This window comes from Sinohyriopsis cumingii, chromosome 9 (genome assembly GCF_028554795.1).
Source record: "Sinohyriopsis cumingii isolate HCF-2022 chromosome 9, ASM2855479v2, whole genome shotgun sequence".
Lineage (NCBI taxonomy): Eukaryota > Metazoa > Mollusca > Bivalvia > Unionida > Unionidae > Sinohyriopsis > Sinohyriopsis cumingii.
The window spans coordinates 82,641,236-82,658,452 of record NC_142969.1 but is presented as its reverse complement, the minus strand read 5'-3'; the positions used below and the strand labels follow the sequence as shown (position 1 = coordinate 82,658,452).

The 17,217-nt window shown below is 33.0% G+C and overlaps 1 long non-coding RNA gene across 1 annotated transcript; it reads left to right on the top strand.

Annotated features, from left to right (window-relative positions):
- Window positions 1-10,293: 10,293 nt before the first annotated feature.
- On the top strand, window positions 10,294-15,956 carry LOC149792132 (uncharacterized). The gene is made up of 3 exons (XR_016423270.1): window positions 10,294-10,747; window positions 11,021-11,123; window positions 15,808-15,956. It is a non-coding gene; the product is annotated as an uncharacterized LOC149792132 (long non-coding RNA).
- The last annotated feature ends 1,261 nt before the right edge of the window (window positions 15,957-17,217 follow it).

Below are 17,217 nucleotides of genomic sequence, written 5' to 3'. Positions count from 1 at the left end.
CTGAGAGCGTTCTACAGACCATGTCAACAATTTTTGGCAAGCTAAATCCTGCCAAAAAGGGTCCCATAGCGTTATCCTGTCATAACAGTTAATTTGTATCGATTGTAATATGAATATCACATATTTAAACAGTTTAACATAAATTGTAATAATGTTCTGTCACATCATGTTTGGAGATACGACTTGGGAGAGAATAGATTTGTATTAACGAATACTGATTTTAGGAGGTTCAGATAACGCCAGAGTTAGCTAGCGATGAGAGACGCCAAACTGGGGTTAGAAGATTGAGTGGAATCACTAGGAAATGTTAGATGAAAATGGTCCTTGAATAGGCCAATAATGGTAGAGAGAAACCCGAATAGCACGCTTAAATCAGCGTTTCATGTCGTATGTGATAAACAAAAGATTTTTTGGATAGTCTGTTTCAGTTTGTTCAGGACACTGGTAATACTTTCTTTGAGAACTCAATTTTAATTCATATTAAAAATCGCACTAATATTTCAGCAATATATTTCAGATTCTAAAATCAAATTCGGCTGTGCTGCCGGATGTGATGGTATATTTTTGTCTCCGAGCGATATGGTTTTAAAAGCAGGTAACAGTGATGTCTGCAACACCAACATGACGTCAGGCAAGAGAAAAAATGAGATGATTAGGCAAGAAAAAATGAAATGTATAAAATAACACGATTAGGCAAGAACGAAAAGACATGATTAAGTATGAAAGAAATTACATGTATAAAATGACTTGATTAGGCAAGAAAGAAATAACATGATTAGGCGAGAAAGATATTGCATGATTAGGCAAGAAAGAAATCACATGTTCAAATGACACGATTAAGCAAATAAGAAATGACATGATTATGCACGAAAAAATGACATGATTAGGCAAAACAGAAATGACATGATTAAACAAGAAATTACATGTATAAAATGACATGGTTAGACAAGAAAGAAATGACATGTACATAATGACATGATTTGGTATGAAAGAAATGACATGATATGGTATGAAAGAAATGGCGTGTAAAATGGCATGATTAGGCAAGAAAGAAATGACATGTATAAAATGACATGATTAGGCAAGAAAGAAATGACATGATTTGGTATGAAAGAAATGAATGTATAAAATGACATGATTAGGCAAAAAAGAAATGACATATTTAGGCAAGAAAGAATGACATGTTCACATGACACGATTAAGCAAGAAAGAAATGACATAATTATGCACGAAAGAAATGACAAGATTAGGCATAAAATAAATGACATGATTAAACAAGTAAGAAACGACATGTATAAAATGGCATGGTTAGGCAAGAAAGAAATGATATTATGAAATAACATGATTAGGCAAGAAAGAAGTGATATGATTAAGCAAGAAAGAAATGACATGCATAAAATGAAATGATTAGGCAAGAAATATTTGGATTTGGATTTTTAACGTAGCTTTAGTAATTTTTCAGTCATATCGCATCAGGCAAGAAAGAAGTGACATGATAATGAAAGAAAGAAATGACATGTAATATGACATGATTAGGCAAGAAAGATTTGGATGGATTTTTAACGTAGCGTTACAAAAATTCAGTCATATCGCAGACCAGCAGTTGATATAGTCATATCTATATCTGTAATAATAGTAATAATTGTTTAAATTTTAATTATTTTAATTAATCTTTAAATTATAGTTTTAATCTCTGAGACAAAGTATAAAACTCTGATATCTTTACGGAATAATCTACATAAATCTCAAAATGCCGTTGAACAATCGTCAGATCAGTCTCAAAAATTTATGTTTTGGTAAAAACAAACATGAAAGGCTAACAAAGGCAACCCGTCCACCTCCACCCCACCCCCAGAAAAATCAAAAGAAACACATCCAACTTGACCAAAAAAGAATGTGTCTCAATGTATCCAAAATAGAATGTGTATCAATGTATCCAAAATAGATTGTGTATCAATGTATCCAAAATAGAATGTGCGTCAATGTATCCAAAATAGAATGTGTGTCAACGTATCCAAAATAGAATGTGTATCAACGTATCCAAAATAGAATGTGTATCAATGTATCCAAAATAGAATGTGTGTCAATGTATCCAAAATAGAATGTGTGTCAATGTATCCAAAATAGAATGTGTCAACGTATCCAAAACAGAATGTGTGTCAACGTATCCAAAATAGAATGTGTATCAATGTATCCAAAACAGAATGTGTATCGATATTTCCAAAATGAAACTTATGACCCATGAAGTAAGACAGAACCTATCCAATGACTGACCTCTCACTCCAACTGGTTTATTCTTGTCTAGTACTTTAAAAAAAAATATTGGCGTTTACATTGATCAACACTCAGCTGAAATTCAGCTATCACCTGTGTGCAATGGTCTTCGAAATAATTAAAATTATAATGTTCTTGCTCAGATTTCTACATCATTAGTCACTTGAAATTTTGTCATGGGATATATACCGCTGTACAAGATGGAGAAACAATATTTCAATTGATATACAACAACTGTGCAATATGGAGAAACAATACTACAATTGATATAATACGGATGTACAATATGGAGAAACAATACTACAGTTGATATAATACGGATGTACAATATGGAGAAACAATACTACAACTGATATAATACGGATGTACATTATGGAGAAACAATACTACAGTTGATATAATACGGATGTAACGGAGAAACAATACTACAGTTGTTATAATACGGATTTACAATACGGAGAAACAGTACCTAAATTGATACAATACTTGTGAAGAGTATGGATGAATAATATAACAACTGATACACTTATGCTGTAGAATATAGAAAAACAATGCTAAAACTGACCGAGTACGACTGCACACTGTGAAAAAAACAATAATACTTCAATCGATAGAGTTCAGCTGCAACATATGGAGAAACAATACTCAAACTGATGAGTACGGTTGTACCATATGGAGAAACTACACTCCTCTTCTCTCTCTCTCTCTCTCTCTCTCTCTCTCACACACACACACACACACACACACACACACACAGAAAGAGTTCACGAACACGTAAAGCACACCATATTCAAGGGAGTCAAGCCTCGTAGATTAACTTTTAGTAATGTAATTCAACAGAAGATAAGACTTTCTAGAATTTTATTCCACATGTCGTAGGTGTTGAACGAATTTTACGAACAAAACTTATTCCATATGATGTAGGTGTTGGGCTGGTTTACAAACATACTTATTCCATATGATGTCGGTGCTGAGCATAGAATACGAACAAAACTTATTCCATATGACGTATGTATGTGACGTATGACTTATTTATTCCACGTGATGTAGATGTTAGTCATGGTTTTACGGACTTAGTGGTTTACTGAGTCAGTTTCTCAGTGAATATGCGCAAATGAGCAAACTTGTCATTTGATTAGTGACGTAAGTTTAAATTATATAAAAATTGAATCTTCTTGAGAAGTCGAGGTATTTATTCGTGAAAACATGTGAGAAAAAATAACAAATATATATATATATATATATATATATATATATATATATATATATATATATATATATATATATATATATATATATGGGGATAGGTGGGGGTGGGGGTGGGGGTGGGGGTGGACAAGTTAGTTAGACACGCGGGGCATTCAGTCGTGATCAACCATATGCTTTCGAGAAAATGTACATATGTCGATGTTATACGCAAAAAAATTGCAATTCCCCCGCTCAAAAAATAAATTAAATATAACATAGCTCTGCTACGTAAGAAACAGGTTATAAAACACTAATTATTATTCAATCTCTGTAATGTTACACTTTAATTCACGTTCCCACTTCAAATGTTCATGATTGGTTTTTGTTTCTTGTCGCTTATTATCTTTCTTGCCTTGTATAGGTTTCTTTAACCTGTCACAATTGGTTGTTTAACGTGTTGCTTTTGTTTGTTTGTTTGTTTAATTTTGTTTGTTTGTTTGTTTGTTTGTTTGTTTAATTTTGCTTGTTTGTTTTGTTTGTTTAATTTTGTTTGTTTTTGTTGTTTGTTGGGGAGGGGGGTGTTTGTTTATTTTTCCTTGATTTGTTTGTTTCCGATGATAAGGCATGTTCAACTTCGCAATTTCGAAGACACCAACTAAGACTTAATTACCGTTTCGGATAGTCATTATATAAGAATAGATGAAATTAATATGATGCTACAAGAATAGATGAAATTGACATGATAGTCAGAATATATCAAATTAGCATCATACTACTGGATTAGATGCAGTTAGCGTGATATTGCAAGAATAGATGAAATTAGCATAATATTACGAATAGACGAAATTAGCACGATGCAACAAGAATATATGAAATTAGCATGATACTAAAAGAACAGATGAAATTATTATGGTGCTACAAAATTGGGATAAAATGAAACAACACAAACGCCGAAAATTCTATATACCAACATTCCGCATACAGATGGTATTAAAGCATGTAAATATTTCCTTGATAACAAACCTAATAATAGCAAACTGTCTAGTGAAGATATTTGTAAAATAATAAAACTTATCTTGGAAAAAAATTATTTTTAATTTAATAATACGAATTACATCCGAATAATGGGTACGGCAATGGGTAGTCCTATGGTTCCTTCATACTCTTCCCTTTTCATGTGTAAATTAGAAAAGATTTTCTTCAAAACGAAAAGTTTAAACCATCTGTTTGGTTCAGATTCTTAGATGACATATTTATGATCTGGAACCATTCAACTGAAGAACTGAAAAAATGTATTGATCGCCTAAATCATTTTCACCCGACGATTAAATTTACTTATACTGCATCTAGTACGCATGTTTCATTTTTAGATGTAAATGTGATATTAAAAAAAAAGATTGATAACACTCTCTCTGTGAATATTCATATCAAGAAAACTAATATCCACCAATATGTGGAATATTCTTCATGTCATCCCTTGTCATGTAAAAACGGTATACCATATAGCTAGGCCAAAAGATACCAACGCATTATTTCAGATGATAGTCAATTACAAAATTGGTTAAATAAATTACAAACATATTTCCAAAATAGAAATTATCTTACACATATAGTTGACTCAGCGCTGAACAAAGCCCGTAATCTTTCTCAACACGAGGATTTAACACAACAGAATGTAAAATAGAGAAAAATATAATTCCTGTCACGATACAATATAAACCTTCATTACCTAATATAGGTTATATAATTAATAACTATTAGTCTCCTAAATTTATCAAATAAAACCAACGTAAAATCACTTTACAAAAATAAACCAATTCTCGCTCATAGAAGAAGATCCAAGAATTTGCAAGATTCTAATTAGAACTAAACAGACAAAAAAAGACGATTTTCGTAATCTAAAGGTAACATACACCGGTGCTCTCAATGTGCAAACATAAGAGAAAGTACTTCTTTCAGTAGCGCTAATACAAAAGAGGTATTTTCTCTACGTGATAACACTAAGTGCATATCAACTGATGTGATTTATTTGGCAACATGTAAAAAATGTAGCATGCAATATGTTGGACAAGCACTTCAACAAGTTTCTAAGAGAATAAATAATCATCGCTTTCATATAAAAAAAATTACAGAGATCCTCAGTTTTCCTCTAATATTGCAACACACTTTAATACCAATAATCACTCTCTACTCGATTTTTCTTTCATGCCAATAGATATTGTGCATGGTGACATGAATAGACTCATAAAAAAAACTTATTGGATTCGTAAGTTAGATACTTTGTATCCTACTGGCTTTAATGTCAATGTACTATATTAACTTATATATTTTTTTTAATTGATATATTGTATATCCTATATAACAATAGAATTATATGTATGACTGTTTGTCTCTATTTTATTCTATTATTTTGCTGTGTGGTGCTACAGGAATAGATGAAATTAGTATGACGCTACAAGAATGGATGAAATTAGCATAATGCTACAAGTAAATCTAATCAGCATGATACCACAAGAATAGATGAAAATAGCATGATACCACAAGAATATATGAAAATAGCATGATGTTACAAGAATAGATGAAATTAGTATGACGCTACAAGAATGGATGAAATTAGCATAATGCTACGAAAACAGATGGAATTAGCATGATATTAAAAGTAAATAAAATTAGCATGATACTACAAGAATATATGAAAATGATGCTCAATAATAGATAAAATTAGCATGATATTAAAAGTAAATAAAATTAGCATGATACTACAAGAATAGATGAAAATAGCATGATACCACAAGAATAGGTGAAAATAGCATGATACTACAAGAATAGGTGAAATTAGCATGATACTACAAGAATAGGTGAAATTAGCATGATACTACAAGAATAGGTGAAATTAGCATGATACTACAAGAATAGGTGAAATTAGCATGATGCTACAAGTAAATCTAATCAGCATGATACTACAAGAATATGTGAAAATAGAATGATATTACAAAAATAGATGAAAATAGCATGATGCTACAAGAATAGATGAAATTATCATGATGCTACAAGAATAGATGAAATTAGTATGATGCTACAAGAATAGATGAAATTAGCAAGATATTGCAAGAATATATGAAATTAGCATGATACTACAAGAATAGGCGAAATTAGCATGATGTTACAAGAATAGGTGAAAATAGCATGATGTTACAAGAATAGATGAATTAGCATGATAATACAAGAATAAATGAAATTAGCATGATGTTACAAGAATAGGTGAAAATAGCATGATGTTACAAGAATAGATGAAATTAGCATGATACTACAAGAATAAATGAAATTGGCATGATACTACAAGAATAGGTGAAAATAGCATTATGTTGCAAGAATAGATGAAATTAGCATGACACTACAAGAATAGATGAAATTAGCACGATACTACAAGAATAGATGAAATTAGCATGATGTTACAAGAATAGATGAAATTAGCATGACACTACAAGAATAGATGAAATTAGCACGATACTACAAGAATAGATGAAATTAGCATGACACTACAAGAATAGATGAAATTAGCACGATACTACAAGAATAGATGAAATTAGCATGATGCTACAAGAATAGATGAAATTAGCATGATATTGCAAGAATATATTAAATTAGCATGATACTACAAGAATAGGTGAAATTAGCATGATGTTACAAGAATAGATGAAATTAGCATGATATTAAAAGAATAGGTGAATTTAGCGTGACGTCACAAGATAAGTTAAAATTAGCATGATACTACAAGGACAGATGAAATTGGCATGATACCACAAGAATAAATGAAATTAGCATGATATTTCGAATAGATGAAATTAGCATGAGATCACAAGAATAGATAAAATTAGCATGATATTACGAATAGATGAAATTAGCATGATGCTCCAAGAATAGATCGTTTTCACCAAATATTCTTAAAAGCTTACAAGCCCATTCCCTGATTTCGTAAACACTATAAATACTTTAGGTTATTTTTTATTTAGTTTTTAAAATTGTTTATATTTATTTTATCCATTTTCATTTGTTTTACGTTTTAGTATGTAATCAAAAATGACGTAATTTTGGCTTTGTGGAAAAAAAAGAATTTAATAATGTGTTTCCAGTACAAATTGGTGCTAATTTGTTTGGTGCAAAATATTATATTTCTTCAGTTATTGAGGACACAAAATGGATCAAGCAATGTGAAATTATTTCGGTCATTTTGGAAATATTGTTTCTGAATTTGAAAGGCCTGAAAATTTGAATATTAGAATGTAGTTTTGAGTTTAACTTAACTAAATCATCAAACGGTAATTTTGTCCAATTATGAATTTGTATGGAATTTTCTCGAATTAAAGCGCAAGGGATTACATCCACGACTGTTTCTCGAAAGAGTCCTTCAATGGAATTCTTGAATTTAAATAATAAATTATGGATGTAATCAGCTGTAATTTACACAAAAAAATCGTTATTTTTTACAAGAATTAAAAATGAATTTGCAAATTTAAAATACTTCTATGGGTTTCTTTAACCTGTCACAATCGGTTGTTTTACATGTTGCTTTTGTTTGTTTGTTTGTTTAATTTTGTATGCTTGTTGTTTGTTTGTTTTTTGTTTGTATACTTTTGCTTGATTAATTTGTTTATATATATATATATATATATATATATATATATATATATATATATATATATATATATATATATATAGTCACTACTTTAATTCACTTTCATGCATTTTTATATTTCATCAAAACATACACAAAATAGATTACAATATAGCTGTAGATTAGGTCAACTTTCTGATAATTCTATGTTTTGATACGTGTGTCGTTTTCACAGAACGAATGATAATATCAGGTTGTGTAAAAAGGCGATAAAATAACGATACAGCTCACATTGCGACCACACAAGTGAAGGTCGATTGTCGAGGTAACTTTTGTCAGCCACCACTCAGACGAACAGTTTTGTCGAAGTCGACTTCTCATTAACCGTATTTGATTTTTTAACTTTAATAATATTTCTTCATTATTCATTCGATATTTTATTTGTATTTTAAATGTTTGTTTTATTGTACTGTTCGAGCCTTCTTAATTGATTTGAATGTATAAAAGTGAAATAGTTTCTATCTTTGTCTTAAACTCAATACTGAAATTATTATTATTATTGTTGTTATTATTATTATTATTATTATTATTATTACTGATTCATTGATTGACTGATGTTCCACATACATACCAATAATTTATCCAAAGAACGACGGCAAATATGTAAAAGAAAATGTCTACTGTTTGCGACAGATAACAAGTATCTCGGATATTCACAGACATACGAGTTCTATTGACAGAAATCCATATATTTATTTTAAACAAGTTTAAATGGATTTCGGACGTAAGGACATCATCAAGCAACCGATAGAAACAAGACTGCACGCGGTCATAATTACAGCTGTATATTAATTGTCGAAAGGAATGCAAGCTGAATGTTTCCACTTAAGCAAGCCCTTGAATGGCTGCGCCTATGCAGACATTGAATGTCTCCACCTACACAAATGTTGTATGCCTCCACCTAAGCAAACGTAGAATGCCCCCACCTATACAAACGTAGAATGTCTCCAACTACGTAAACTTTGAATGTCTCCAACTACGCAAATGTTGTAAGTCTCCTCTTAAGCATACGTAGACTCTCTCCACCTGCATAAACTAAGAATCTCTCCACCTATGTAAACGTTGAAAACATTGAATGACTCCACCTATGCAAACGTTGAAAACATTGAATGACTCCACCTATGTAAACGTTGAAAACATTGAATGACTCCACCTATGTAAACGTTGAAAACATTGAATGACTCCACCTATGCAAACGTTGAAAACATTGAATGACTCCACCTATGTAAACGTTGAAAACATTGAATGACTCCACCTGTGCAAATCTATACGGAAAACTGAGCGGCTAAAACTAAGTAACATATATCTTTAGGCAGGCAAAGATGTGTTTCTTTTGCAGACAATAACAGCTGTTTAATTTCACTCAAACTGCAATATGACACAAACAATGTAAAAATATGTCACTTTGCATCAATGTTCGTTAACCATGGACAAAATGTTTTTAAAATAAAGGCAATATAACTCTGATTTACAGCAATATATCTATCAATACTCAAAATAAGTATAAACAGATGAAAGCTACATAGATCTTGACATAAAAACTGCATTATTATTAAAACATATTACAACCATGCACACCAGATATAAATTATTAGATATTATCGAACTTTTGGTAAAATTATTGTGATCAGCTGGAGACAGAATCCTCTAACACCAGTTTTGCCAGAGCTCTGAAAAATATCAAACTCTGGTGAATTGGATCCGATATAGAAGTTTTCAAGTCATCGCTTCATTTGTTCTGTGAAATAACAGCTTTCAAGAGAATAATGGAACGAATTCGCCTCCTACTCAGATTAGCTGGCGATGTTGGCAAACCTCATGACTTATTCAGTATTCCTAATAAATGACGCATTAAATTGGGACTTATGGAATTTCATAGCTATAGCTTCAGAGTGGATTTGTAGATTTGGATTTGGTGTACCGTGACGTATTTCGAAAACTCAAAGACCCTAGAGGCTTACTGACGTGAATGAATTGTTATGCTTCTAACAATCATTTTTCAACAGATTTCGTTTGATTAAAGAGTAATGTTTCCCACACCAGCAATGATCAAATAAAAGGGAGATTTCTATGTATGCTCAGAAATTCAGCAACACGCATTGAACTGATTAAATTATCTTTTATAAACCGTCGAACACAAGTGCTTGCCTCGGCAACAGTTTCAGTGGAATAATAATAATATTAATTCATTTCAGTTTTATTCTTTGTAGATTTGTCGTAAATATTTGGAACAAAATTATATTGGTCTGCAGGTAAGCAATAAGCAAAACAAAAATGTGGAACGTTTTTATTTTCTGTACATCATTCATAACATGTGTTTTAGTGACCACTACTCTCGGACACGAGGCGTGTCCAAAGTTTAGTCCTGGGCCATTGACACTTGGAAATTTGGAGTTTGGAATTCACATGAAGACCTCGTGTTTCAGAAGTTTTTATGGTGTTAGTGTTACAGAATGTGCCATAGAATGTCTTCTCAGAAAGTCCCGATGTAAATCAATTAATTACTGGAGGATTTCACTTAAGTGTCAACTCTGTCAAAATACGAAAGGCGATGATAATATGGATCCGAGCGATGGTGGCGTACACAGTGACATCTCCACCTGGAGCAAGGTGAGCTCTAAAATCTCTTCTCAAAATTGTACTCATCGTAGACTATGCAAATGTTGAATGTCTCCACCTATATCTTTCGCTAAGGTTGGATAAATTAACGAAATTGAAATGCAATTTTTCAATTCCGGCTAATTATGAGACTATTACATTCTATGTATTCTATTATGGATAATTTCTTTAGCTGGTACAAATATAAAGTTTATCACAGTTAGTAGTAGTAGTAGTAGTAGTAGTAGTAGTAGTTTTGTAACATTTGTTTTCTATTGTATTCAGTACTTCGCCAGCAGTTGTTCAGAAAAAAAGTGTGGGAACCTTGAAAGATGCATGCCGAACCGGGCAGCCGTTCCTTCGAACAGCGATTTTTGTGACGTCAGTGGTAAGAGGAATGGGAGCGAGGTCTGTGATGGCGATGGCAGTCAGATTGCATGTGTCAGAGAAATAAATATACCGAGAAACGCAAAAGTAATCCATCTTTTCTGAGCCAGAGCACTTCTGAGAGCAAACAAATGCATTTAATTTTAAGGTTAAGTTTCACTGGAGCATAAATATGTGCATGCGTAACTGTCCTTAAAAACAATAGACTTTGATACTCTAATTAATGCAAATAGCGTTTTATGCCGTGGCATATTATTGCAGCATGGGTGATGGAGTTGCATATTATTGCAATATGTGTGATGCGGTGGCATATTAATCCAATGGGTGTAGTAGGGTGGCATATTATAGCAATGGGTTTGTAGGGTGACATATTGCAATTGATGTGGTGGGCCACTGTTACACCCACAGCAATAATATGCCACCCCATCACACATATCGCATTAATATACCACTCCAACACACCCATTGCAATAATCTGCCACTGCAACACACCCATCGTAATAATATGTGTTGGACACCCATTGCAATAAAATGTCACCATATAACACCCATGCAATAATATGCCACTGTTACACCCATTAAAAAAATGCTACTGTTACACCCATTGCAAAAATATGCCACTGTTACACCCACTGCAATAGAATGCCACCCCAACTACACCCATTGAAATAATATGCCACCATACCACACCTATTGCAATAATATGCCACCCCATTACACGTATCGCAATAATTTGCCACCCCAACACATATATCGCAACAATATGCCACCCCAACACAACCATTGCAATAATATGCCACCCCAACACACCATTTGCAATTACTGCATTGGCTGTGGTGGGGTTTTATATTATTGTAATGGGTGTATTAGGGTGGTATATTATTGTGATATGTGTGATGGGGTGGCATATTATTGCCATAGGTATAGTTGGGTGGTATATTATTGAAATGGGTATAGTAGGGTGGTATATTATTGCAATGGTGTAGTAGGGTGGTATATTATTGCGATGGCTGTGGTGGGGTGGTATATTATTGTAGTGGGTATAGTAGGCTGGCTTATTATAGCAATGGGTGTGTTGGGGTGGCATATTATTCAAATGGGTGTATTGGGGTGTTATATTATTGTGATATGTGTGATGGGGTGGCATATTTTTGCAATGGGTTTAGCAGTGGTATGTTATTGCAATGGGTGTGTTGGGGTGGCATATTATTGCAAATGTTGTGTTGGGGTGGTAAATTATTGTGATATATGTGATGAGGTGGCATATTATTGCGATGGGTCTATTAGGGTGGTATAGTATTACAATGGGTTTAGTAGTGTGGTATATTATTGCAAATGGGTATAGTAGGGTGTTATATTATTGCAATGGGTGTGGTGGGGTGACATATTTTTGCATTGGGTGGGCCGGGGTGGTATACTGTTTTGCAATGGGTGTGTTGGGGTGGTTTAATATTGCAATGGGTGTATTGGGGTGGAATATTATTGTGATATGTGTGATGTGCTGGCATATTATTGCAATGGGTATAGTAGGGTGGTATATTATTGCACTGGGTATAGTAGGGTGGTATATTAATGCAACGAGCATAATAGGGTGGTATATTGTTGCAATGGATGTGGTGGGGTGGTATATTATTGCAATGGGTATAGTAGGGTGGTATATTAATGCAACGAGCATAATAGGGTGGTATATTGTTGCAATGGATGTGGTGGGGTGGTATATTATTGCAATGTGTGTGGTGGGGTGGTATATTATTGCAGTGGGTATAGTAGGGTGGTATATTATTGCAGTGAGTATGGTAGGGTGGTATATTATTGCAATGGGTGTGTTGGGGTGGTATATTATTGCGATATCTGTGATGGGATGGCATATTATTGTAATGGGTATAGTAGGGTGGTATATAATTACAATGGGTAAAGTAGGGTGGTATATAGTTATAATGGATATTGTAGGGTGGTATGTTGTTGCAATTGGTGTGGTGGGGTGGTATATTATTACAATGGGTATTGTAGGGTGGTATGTTATTGCAATGAGTAAAGTAGGGTGGTATATAATTACAATGGGTAAAGTAGGGTGGTATATAATTACAATGGGTATTGTAGGGTGGTATGTTATTGCAATGGGTGTGGTGGGGTGGTATATTATTACAATGGGTATTGTAAGGTGGCATGTTATTGCAATAGGTGGTTTGGGGTGGTATATTATGCAATGGGTATAGTGGGGTGGTATATTATTACAATGGGTATTGTCGGGTGGTATATTATTGCAATGGGTAAAGTAGGGTGGTATATAATTACAGTGGGTATTATAGGGTGGTATGCTATTGCAATGGATGGGGTGGGGTGGTATATTATTACAATGAGTATAATAGGGTGGTATATTATTACAATGGGTATTGTACGGTGGTATATTATTGCAATGGGTGTGGTGGGGTGGTATATTATTGCAATGAGTATAGTACGGTTGTATATAATTGCAATGGGTGTGGTGGGGTGGTATATTGGGTTGACATATTATTTCAATAAGTGTGAATGGGGGGATTTTATTTCAATTTGTGTGTTGGGGTGGTATATTATTGCAATGGATGTGGTGGGGTGGTATATTATTACAATGGGTGTGTTGGGGTGGTATATTATTGCAGTGGGTGTGGTAGGGTGGTATATTATTGCAGTGGGTGTTGTAGGATGGTATATTATTGCAATAAGTATGAATGGGAGGCATATTATTGTAATTTATTTCCTGAAAGATGATCCTTGTCACCTTTCAATATGTCAAGTTTTCATAACATTGTATTATTTTAGTTTTTTATTTCATAGTTATATATAACTCTAGCATAAATGCAGAGCCTGCTATTTTAATGAAATAGTCTTGAAGTTCTCGAAAGGAAATAGTCAAAGTCTGAATAAACATGTCTAAGTATCCAAGAAGCATGTCAAAGTCAGAATAAACATGTCTAAGTATCCAGGAAACAGGTCAAAGTCTGAATAAATAAGTCTAAGTATCCAAGATGCAGGTCAAAGTCTGAATAAACAGGTCTAAGTATCCAAGAAACAGGTCAAAGTCTGAATAAACATGTCTAAGTATCCAAGAAGCAGGTCAAAGTCTGAATAAACAAGTCTAAGTATCCAAGATGCAGGTCAAAATCTGAATAAACATGTCTAAGGATCCAAGAAGCAGGTCAAAGTCTGAATAAACATGTCTAAGTATCCAAGAAGCAGGTCAAAGTCTGAATAAACAAGTCTAAGTATCCAAGAAGCAGGTCAAAGTCTGAATAAACATGTCTAAGTATTAAAAAAACGGTTAAAATTGGAATAAACAGATCAAAGTTTAGCAGAAAATGTTTAAATTCCAAATAATAAATGCCAACTTCAAATGTTTCTCTTAAGTTATGACAATAATAGCTTTCTTTTTTAAATCAGATCGTATTACAGTAAACAAATTACTGTACATTACAAATCTATATCATCAAGTCATCTATTTATCTATCTATCTATCCATCTATTTTATATCTATCTATCTATTTATATATCTATCTATTTTTTATTTATCTATATATTTATCTATTATCTATATATTTATCTATCTATCTATTTATCTATCTATTTATCTGTCTATCTATCTGTCTATTTATCTATCTATTTGTTTATCTATATATTTATTTATCTATCTATATATCTATCTGTTATTTATCTATCTATCTATCTGTCTATTTATCTATATATCTTTATCTTTCTATTTATCTATATATTTATCTATCTATTTTTCTATCGATCTATTTATCTCTCTATCTATCTATATATTTATCTATCTATATCTCTCTTTATCTATATATCTATTTATCTCTCTATTTATCTATCTATCTATGTCTCTATATCGATCTATGTATCTCTCTATCTATCTATCGATCTATTTACATATCGATCTATTTATCTATCGACCTATTTATCTCTCGATCTATCTATCTATCTATTTATCTATCTATCTATCTATCATATATCTACCTATCTGTCTCTCTATCTTTGATCGCGACTCCAGTGATATAACTATTTTGATACTCTATTGTGACTCCAGGGATATAATATATTTCTTATACTTGATCGTGACTCGAGGTATATGATATATTTATTTTTATACTAAATCGTGAATCAAGCGATATATTTTATTTTATACTTTATCATGATCACAGGGATATAATGTATTCAATTTTATACTTGATCTTGAGTCCAGGCATATAACGTATTTAATTTTATACTTGATCTTGAGTCCAGGGATATAATGTATTTAACTTTATACTTGATCTTGACTCCAGGGATATAATGTATTTAATTTTATACTTGATCTTGACTCCAGGGATATAATGTATTTAATTTTATACTTGATCATGACTCCAGGCATATAATGTATTTAATTTTATACTTGATCTTGACTCCAGGGATATAATTTATTTAATTTTATACTTAATCGTGACCCAAGTGATATATTTAATTTTATACTTAATCGTGACTCCAGGGATATAATATATTTATTTTTATACTCGATTGTGACTCCAGGATAAAACATATTTATTTTTATACTTGATCGTGATTCAAGGGATATAAAATATCTGATTTCCTCTAAAATGTGCTGCTTCTCGACTTTTCTTCCTCATATTGTAATTATAAGCGCGGTCCCTAACACTATTTTTCAGAGTGTCCGTTACCAGAGGTAAAGCCAGGTACTGCTGTCGAACAGGAGACTGGAGTTGGGGTAACCTTAATGTATACGTGCATCAACGAGCGCCTCAAAAACACGGGAAATCCTTTCATCACGTGCCAGTCGGATGGAAATTGGACTAGTTCTGACTTTGCTTGTGGTAGGTTAAACATTGTTTAGCAATACATGAGAATTGGTTTTTTTGTTTTTTTAATTATGTAGGTTTTACTCTCTCTCTCTCTCTCTCTCTCTCTCTCTCTCTCTCTCTCTCTCTCTCTCTCAGAAGGAGTTGAAACTGGCTTTTGTGGTGTCGTTTTGAAATTTCACTTTTACGAATTATTTTCAAGCCAGAATACTGGCGTGCATCCTATGTCTGTTGTTTAATGAGTAGAGCATCAGCTGAGGTCTGTTACCTCGATGTGCTCTTGGGAAAGGCACTTATCGCTTATTTCCCCTGCACGACATGGCCAAGTATTATAGTAATATTGTCGCTGAAATGAACCAACATCCTATAGTTTTATCTGTTCAATGTCTATAGAAGACTACTCTCTTTTCCTACTGTTTCACTCCCGGTCTAATAGCATTGCTGTAGCAGTTATCAGGGCGCTAAGGGAACAGTAGTACTGCTTAGAAAGGGAGTGGGAGGGGGAATTATAGAGGGAAAAGGAGTGTTACTTTGATTACAACGGGAATTAAATTTTACATCCTTCATTGTGTGGTCACTAAATTGGTAGGTGTTGGTCGCTTCTAAAGGTATGCTTGATAGTAAATATCGGGTATTGGTCCTATAAGTCCTCAAAATGGTGGCCCATAACAGATATACTATCGTTGGGTCAATATAAATATGATAACGTTAGACCATGTATTGGTTTGTTTTCGAAGCGATTTCTCTACAAATTAGACCAAAATAGATTTGTGATTTTTTCAATATTGTGGTTGTCTCTTTTCTTCAACACAGACACGCACGTATTTTGCATTAATTGTATAATAATCTTTCACCACATCGTTGTCCAACTTGCAGATAGTTCATGTCTGAGTATTTCTGCTTGAAGAAGAATGGTCTAGCCCTAAACATATCCCTTCATGTATTGATATTTGAGTGAGCGGTGCTTATTCTTTCTCTTTCTCTCTCTCTCTCTCTCTCTCTCTCATCATCATCATCATCATCATCATCATCATCATCTGCCTTGACTTTTGTGTAAATTTATTATATAATCATCAACATGCTGTCGCTACTGCCTTGTGCTAATTCTGCTCCAATGAATACTATTGCATAAGACGGCTACTCGAGGACACCGGCTACTTTATTAATATAGACACAGCAAAACATTTTCCGAGAAAAGAATGTGTAGACAAAATTCATTTTCTGGTGTGAGCTCATGGCAAAGCTTGCATCTCTCGATGA